This window comes from Suricata suricatta, chromosome 9 (genome assembly GCF_006229205.1).
Source record: "Suricata suricatta isolate VVHF042 chromosome 9, meerkat_22Aug2017_6uvM2_HiC, whole genome shotgun sequence".
NCBI classification, from domain to species: Eukaryota; Metazoa; Chordata; class Mammalia; order Carnivora; family Herpestidae; genus Suricata; species Suricata suricatta.
The window spans coordinates 133875590-133883204 of record NC_043708.1 but is presented as its reverse complement, the minus strand read 5'-3'; positions in this window follow the sequence as shown (position 1 = coordinate 133883204).

Below are 7615 nucleotides of genomic sequence, written 5' to 3'. Positions count from 1 at the left end.
TGCCATTGGGACTTTGACAGGGGTTGCACTGAATCTGTAAGATCACTTTGGGTAGTATGGATGTTTTAACAATGTTAAATCTTCCAACCCATGAACACGGATGTTTTTCCATTTATTTGTGTCTTCTTTCATTTCTTTCAGCACTGTGTTACGGTTTTCAGTGTATAAGTCTTTAGCCTCCTTGGTTAAGTTCATTCCTAAGTATCCTTCTTTTATATCCCATTGTAAATAGGTTTATTTTCTTAATTACTTTTTGGACTGTTTGCTGTTTCTGACACCATATTTGAAGTAATATATGCAGAGACTCAAATACTTCCAGAAAAGACTGATAGTGATTAGCAGATGAGAAAGCTTCTCAATGAAGGAAAGTTCAAGAAACATGGAGGTAAGTGGCCTGGAGTAGAGCCGACGGGGTGGACGTGAACACTAATGACAAAGCCAGCCATGACTGAAAGGGACACTTGCCTTTTCTCCAATGGTAGAGACTCTCTGGCTTTGGAGTAGAGCCATCATTCACGTGAGAGACTCTCATGTTGACACTCGTCATACAAGCAGGTTAGGAGTCGGGAGTTGGGAGATATCAGGCCCGTGAGTGAATCCTAGCCAGGCCACTTGTCAGCTGTGTGGCCTGGGACAGGTTATTGAAGCTCTCTGATCTGAACTTTCCCGTATTGACTGTGGAATTCAACAGTATCTTCCTCATAATAATGCTATGAGACTGATACATAGCACGAGACACCAGAACTCTGAAGATTTAGAGTGTTCTTTGCTCTTTGGTGATTTCAGTGAGTATTACTGAGAATTTTAGTGAATGTTATTTGGAGCACAGAGTCATGTGCCTTGTGCTGTGCCTTCAAGAGGATCACTGAGAGGCAAAGATAAGACCTGTGCCATAGAGGGGATCGAATGGACTTGACACTCAGGGGTGGGGTGGAGGGCATTTTCGGGAAAATAAAGAATGGGCCCCAAAAATATATGTCAGCAAACACACCATGTAATAAACAAATGTATTTGTGAATGAACAACAGCAACAACAGAAAGGGAAAAGGGAAAGAAGAAAGTCACAAAGATTCTATCATTGTTTGGTAATGTTTCCCTTTTATTTTCTGAATTTGATGCAACATGAATATAACCACGTGAGGACATTTTATTTTCAGCCACTGCTGAAGTGGACACAGGAGAGGAAAGAATGAGGTGGAATGAGGGGCCGTTGACATTTGGGTTCTATTACGTTTAAAAATAACTGTATTTTTCAGTAGTATAGAGAAACCCATATTTGGTGGCATGAGTAGATTTTCGGGACAAATTTAGCATGCTACCAGCTGCAAATAACTTGTAATCCGTTAGTCGCATCCATATTTTTGTAGCCAAAGTGGTGCTGATTTATGTCTGCTCTTAAAGAAACCATTTACAGAAATGCCACTCACTAAACAGCAAGCTTGAGAGGTTTCAGTCTCACAAGAAGCTATTTTCCAAGGGCGGTTAGATTCTAAATGTAACTCTCGTGTAAAAATACAGAAATGTCATTCCAAGGCATAAAATAAAGCTAATAGGTCAAAGACCACATTCAAGTGAAGCCTATAATAGCTATTTCCGTGAGTGAAGAATTCACGTATTTGCTGAGCAGATACTGAGTGCAGCAGGACGTTGTCCATGTTTGGGGAGGCCCCTTCTGGTTTTGTGACTTCACTTCTCTGTCCCCCTCTGGTATTGTGACGTCCCCTCTCTGCCCCCCTCTGGTATTGTGACTTCCCCTCCCTGTCCCCCTCTGGTATTGTGACTTCCCCTCTCTGTCACAGTGTTCATTGTCATCAGCTCAGGAAAGTCATAGAGGACATCCAGGTCACAGGTGAGAGCCTGAACTGGATGACCGCTGCCGGCTTCCGGTGACATGGCAGGTGACGCTTACCAATCCTCCAGCATGGCTTCATATTGAGCCAGGTGAGAAATGGTTTTATTCCTTTTTTTTTAATTAAAGAAGTTTTAAGTTTATTTCTTTTTAGAGCAAGACAGAGAGAGCGAGTAGGGGAGGGGCAGAGAGAGAGGGAAAGCGAGGTCCCAAGCAGGCTCTGCACTGTCAGCATGGATTTCGATGGGGGGCTTGAACTCACAACCCATGAGATCATGACCTGAGCCAAATCGACTGGTTTTATTCTCATCCCAGGCATAACGCAGGAGTGTCGGGCATGAAACACGGGGTACCTGGGCCAGAGTGAAACATTACAGGAGTGTATGCTTGAGATATCACCACACCGTGGCTACTACAGAGTTCCGTGTTTTTACCTTCAGCCTTGCTGAAAAAATTAGGAATTTTTACCTATCTCAGGAACAAAAAACCAAAACCACGAATTATGTTTGGCATCCACTGATATTGATGGGGACTGGTAGCCTTCTGGGAATAATTCCAAACCACATCCACACTGGGGGGTTCAAACACCCAGGAATGGGGTGGAGAAGCCAACAGACACTTAATTGCAAGGGGGATGAATATTTGAGACCCTGGAAGGAAATCTATGACAGAGAAAGGAGGACAAGTCGTGGCGAGTGGGACTCAGCGACGGGCTTGAGTTCTGAAGAGGACCAGCATTTCCTTAGTCTCAGTGTGTGGCTGTGGGCTGAGCCTGCCAGAGCCCAGCCCCCCTGAGGTAAGCGGCTTCAGGAAGGAGGGGCTGTGGTGTCTAACTCCTGGGAACCCAGACAGTTGTGAAAGAGTACGCCACTGGGTGGGAGACAGGTGAGTGCTGGCACCTCGGAGGGGCAGTAGAGACGCCCCGTGGGTCAGCAGCCCGTGGGACTGAAGATGAGTGGCGGGGAGTGGGGTGTGACAACAGAAGACGGTAGGCATGAGGTTGAGCTCCTGGGGCGGGGAGCTGAGGTGTAAGCACCAAGTTTTAGTTTGCATCCCCCCATCCCCAGAGCGGTAGAGCATCTTCTCAACTTTAGTAGTCATTCCACCTTCCTTTCTTATAAGTGGATCTTCATATCCTTTTACTATGAAGTGTGGTTTTTTTGTTGTTGATATATAAGAATTCTCTTATAAATTCTGGAGACTAATCCATTGTCTGCATGATCTGCTGTAAATATCTTCTCCCAGCCTGTGGCTTGTCTTTCTCTTTTGTCTCTCATGTCTTGTCATGCAGGACGTTTTAGTCTGAAGATTGTCCTTTTTTTTTCAGTCTTTCATATTTTATTTGTATGTCTTTTTATATCTTATGTCAGACATTCTTTTTAGCCCTGGTGGCATAAATACATTAGCCTGTTTTCCTGAAATATTTTCAGAAACATGAAACCGTTGGTCGCCAGTTATTGCCATCATGATGTTTTTCATCTGTGGTGATAAGTGTAGTTGTGTTTCATTCATGTTGTTGATTCATGGTGTTACCTTGCATGAATAGATCACAATGTTTTTAATTTAAAAACATTTTTTTAATTTATTCATTTTTGAGAGAGAGAGAGAGACAGAGTGAGCAGGGGAGGGACAGAGAGAGAGGGAGACACAGAATCCAAAGCAGGCTCCAGGCTCTGAGCTGTCAGCACAGGGCCCACCGTGGGGCTCGAACTCACGAACTGGGAGATCATGACCTGAGCTGAAGTCGGACGCTTAACCTACTCAGCCACCCAGGCGCCCTAGATCACAGTTTTAAAGATCCATTCTATCGGCACTTCATTTGCTTTAATTTTTTTGACTATGACAAAGAGCACCGTGAACAGCGTTCTTGTACTGTCTTTCAGGGCATATGAAGATGTTTCCAAGGGCGGAATTGGTGGGTCATAGGTTATGTGCACCTAAAACTTTAATGAAGGAAAATTGTTTTTTAAATTGGCTGCATTAAGTGACAGTCTCTTCGTAAGTGCGGAGGCATCTGCGTGAACTTATAACATGGCCAACATTTATCTCTATTATTTCCTTCCTTCCACTTTCTTTAGATTCACTCCATTTTTTGCTCTCAAATGTCTTGGTACTTTGTTGATTAAGTTTCAACCTTCTTGGGGCGCCTGGGTGGCTCAGTCGGTTGAGCCTCCAACTTCGGCTCAGGTCAGATCTCATGTTCGTGGGTTGGAGCCCCGCGTCGGGCTCTGTGCTGCCAGCTAGCTCAGAGCCTGGAGCCTGCTTCCGGTTCTGTGTCTCCTTCTCTCTCTGTCCCTCCCCCTCTCATGCTCTGTCTCTCTCTGTATCAAAATTAAATAAAACATTAAAAAAATTTCTAAAAAAGTTTCAACCTTCTTTTCTCACGTAAGTAGTTGGACTATTAAGTGTCACTTTACTGCTCTAGCTGCATGATGCAAGGTTTTTAAATGAATTCTTTTTCCATAATCTCCAACTTACAGAAAAGTTTCAAGTAAAGTACAAAAAAAATCAGTCCTTTCAGGTAAAGTCCCCAAAAATTGGCATTTTTTTCAAGTAACATACGGAAAAGCCAGGTAAGAAGGTCCGTCCCTTGGAAGGGGCCAGTAGGCAGCAGTGGTGGAGGCTGTTTCCAAGGAAGATGGACCACATGTGTCACTATGTTAGGGAGGACAGGAGCCAGCCGGGTGTCTCACTGTTGCGGAAGGAAGTTGTACCTGTGGAGAGGAGAAAGCTGAATGAATCCTTGACGTTGGGTTGGAATTGGAGGCACTAGCGTGAGGTCTGCGGTGTCCTTCTCAAGCAGCTCGGACTGACGCACCTCCCATCAGGCACCCCCCGCAGGCTCTGGTGGATGCTGTCCTCACCCGGTTTGGGCTTCAGCTCCTCACACCAGCCTGCTTGCTTACACAGATGCCCTCCTGTCCCAGCTCAGGCTCTTACTGCCCACGCCCTGCGTGGACGCGCTCCCCACTCTTCTTGGCGGCGACACCCCTTCCAGGTCACCTCTCGATGGGCACCTATCCGTTACCTCGCTGTGTCCACCTAACAGCTTAGGGGTGAAGGGGTCAGGTAGGGAAGGGAAGAAATCCCATTAAGTTTCGATACATAATCTTGTCAATGTCATTCAGTTCTATGTAACTTCTAATTTCCAAGTTTGGTTTTTCTGTAACGCAGGAGTTATGTAGAAGTGTGCTTTAAATTTTCCAAAAATGTACATGATCATATTGGTTTTCTTTTGGTTCTTGATTTCTGTCTTAATTGCCCTGCACTCAGAGCATATGGTTCATAGGACACCGATTCTAGTTTTTCTCATGATTTGCTCTGTGCCCAGTAAATAGTTAATTTTCACAAATGTGTTCTGTGTTCTTGAAAAGCATTTTTAGGGGCCCCTGGGTGGCTCAGTCGGTTAAGCGTCCAGCTTCGGCTCAGGTCATAATCTCACGGTTCGTGGGTTCGAGCCCTGCGTCGGGCTCTGTGCTGACAGCTCAGAGCCTGGAGCCTGCTTCGGATTCTGTATCTCCCTCTCTCTCTGACCCTCCCCTGCTCGCACTGTCTCTCTCTGTCTCTCAAAAATAAATAAAAAAGCATTAAAATTTTTTTTAAGTATTTTTAAGTGTTGGGTACCCGTAGAAGTGAATGGTTCTATAGATGTTCGTAGATTAAGTATTTTGCAAATATTCTGTCCTTCCAAAATTTTTGTCTGCTTGATGTGTCAGGGAAGCATAATAAAGTCTAGCATTATAATTGAGGATCTATACATTTTTCTTTGCCACGCTATCACTTTTTGTTTTATAGATTTGGAAACTAAACTTATTATGTTGTTAGAACTGTTATAGCTTCCTGGTGAGTTACTCCTTTTATAATCATGTAGTTATTGATATTCTCAATCACTGTTTTTCCCTTAAAGTTTAATAAGGCCACAGCAGCTTTAGATGCAGGGCAGAAAGGGGTTATATCTTGGTATACCGTTTTCATCCTTAGTTTAGTCTTTCTCTTTCATGTTTTGATTGTTTCTCTTGTAAGTATTACATGATTGTGACTTTATAAATTTCTCCTTATAATTCTGTCACTGTTTGATTTGCACATATTTATAACCGAATCAGCAAACTTTTAAGTATTTAGACTTTTACTGTCTGTAATAATTAGAGTTGTTATTTTTGCCATCTTACTGCATGTTTTCTTTTTTTTTAAATTTGTTTGTTTGTTTGTTTTTGAGAGACAGAGAGAGTGCAAGCAGGGGAGGGCCAGAGAGAGAGGGATGCACAGAATCTGAAGACAGGCTCCAGGCTCTGAACTAGCTGTCAGCACAGAGCCTGACGCGGGCCTCGAGCCCACAAACTGAGATCATGACCTGAGCCAAAGTCAGACGCTCCACCAACTGAGCCGTCCAGGCGCCCCCTGCATGTTTTCTATGTGTCTTGTATTTCCTATGGATCCTTTACCCCTTTTCTGCTTTTCTATTGTCTTCATCTAATTTTTTAAACCTTCCCTCTACATCATAAATGCTTAGTGAATGCTAACTAATACTATTTTATTTGATCATCCAGAAATCTCTGCGCTATATGTTGTTAGGCATGGGTGTGTATTTGGAAATCCTGGTTTCTTTTTATTTTGGCATTCAGCTTTTGCATACTCAGAACACTGACTTCCCCAGAACCTACCAGAGCCCTTAACAACTGGAAACATATGGCTCAGTGGCTTACATTTTCCCACCAAATGTATGTCACGACACTTTTTCTCATGGCTGTGCCTTGTAATGTCTATATAATAGTTTATTATTGGCCATAAATTTGTTTCCAATTGCTTCAGTATTATGAGTAATGCCACAGTGAACATCTTTGCGCACATTTATAATTCCTCCCTTAGGATCAGTTCCTTGAAATTGCTGATCAGAAAGAAGAACCATTTTATTTATTTAAAAAATATTTTTTTAATATAGTTTATTTATTTTCAAGACAGAGAGAGACAGAGCACGAGTGAGGGAGGGGCAGAGAGCGAGGGAGACACAGAATCTGAAATAGGCTCCAGGCTCTGAGCTGTCAGCACAGAGCCGGATGCAGCCCCACCAACCATGAGACCATGACCTGAGCAGAGGCTGGAATACTTAACCGACTGAGCCACCCAGGCGCCCCAAGAAGAACAATTTTAAAGGCCTTTCAGGATGTCGCCAAGTTGCCTCTTGAAATGTCACACTCCTTTGTATGGACATTTTCTAGCAGTCCAGAAACGCCCAGAGAACATTCCAACAATTCACTTCCCAAGGCCGCAGTGACCCCAGTCAGGTGGGGGAGAGAGCCAGGGAATCAGGTAGACTGTGGCCAGGGCTCTGGGAGCACCGGGTGGGTGTGGCTCGGGTGAGAGCCCCTTTCTGGGCTCCCACCTGCTCCCCATCCCTGGCCCCGACCCCCCCCCCCCGCCTCCCCTCCCGGTCGTGGGCTCAGTACAGACTCCCTGGGCAGTAGGCAGGGCGCTGGGACCAGGAGGGAGGGCTCCCTGGCACCCCAACCCCCCGCGGGGAGTACGTTGGGCCCCTCCAGTTGGGGAAGAGGCGCCGGGCCGGGCCTGGGTGGGCCTCGGCGCCGGCGCGCAGGGAGGTTGCAGAGCAAGGTCGTGGGCAGATCGCCTCCCCGCCGCGGTCCGTGGACTCCGGGACGCTGTGCCTCCCTCGCAGGTCTGGGCGCCTCTCTCTGGACTCCGGAGCTGCCGTCCCGGAGAGAGGGGGCGCCAGGGCCCGGGGCTGAGCCCGCCGCCCGCCGCGCCGCGCTG